At 29.9% G+C, this 495-nt stretch overlaps 1 protein-coding gene across 1 annotated transcript in view; it reads left to right on the forward strand.

The window, feature by feature from the left end:
- Positions 1-495, forward strand: part of LOC119587349 (GTPase-activating Rap/Ran-GAP domain-like protein 3) — a 420,180-nt gene that overhangs the window by 259,614 nt on the left and 160,071 nt on the right. The gene's annotated exons all lie outside the window — the stretch shown is intronic.

Here is a 495-nt window from a genome sequence, read left to right on the forward strand (position 1 = left end):
CATATTTGTACGTGTTGACAGACAAAATCTGCGGGCGACGCTTCTGATTTCCGCTGAGCTGTCTCTTCTCCCCAATTTCATTATCGTAATATCTTCCCTTTCTTTATCAACCGGTCCCCTTCCTCTCTTCTATAATGGCATTCAATTTCCAATATTTAGTGCTTTGTCTTTTTTTTTCTCTCTCTCATCTCTATTCCATTTTCGCTTCATCATCTCGACCATCTTTATCTCCAAATTTGTACCAGTTTATTTTGTCATTATATATTTAGATATCGTCTATATCATCATCATTTATATCATCTTTATCAGTATAATCATTATTCTTTTTACTTTTTATCATTATCTATATCATCGTTTTTGTTCTCTATATTATCGTAATTATTATCTATAATATCACTATTATTTTTTTTCATCACTAGCTTTATCTGTATCTTCACAATTTCTATAACATCTTTATGGTTTTATATATCTATTGTCTATAAATTTGCCATTATC

The sequence above is a fragment of the Penaeus monodon genome, chromosome 22 (genome assembly GCF_015228065.2).
Source record: "Penaeus monodon isolate SGIC_2016 chromosome 22, NSTDA_Pmon_1, whole genome shotgun sequence".
NCBI lineage: Eukaryota > Metazoa > Arthropoda > Malacostraca > Decapoda > Penaeidae > Penaeus > Penaeus monodon.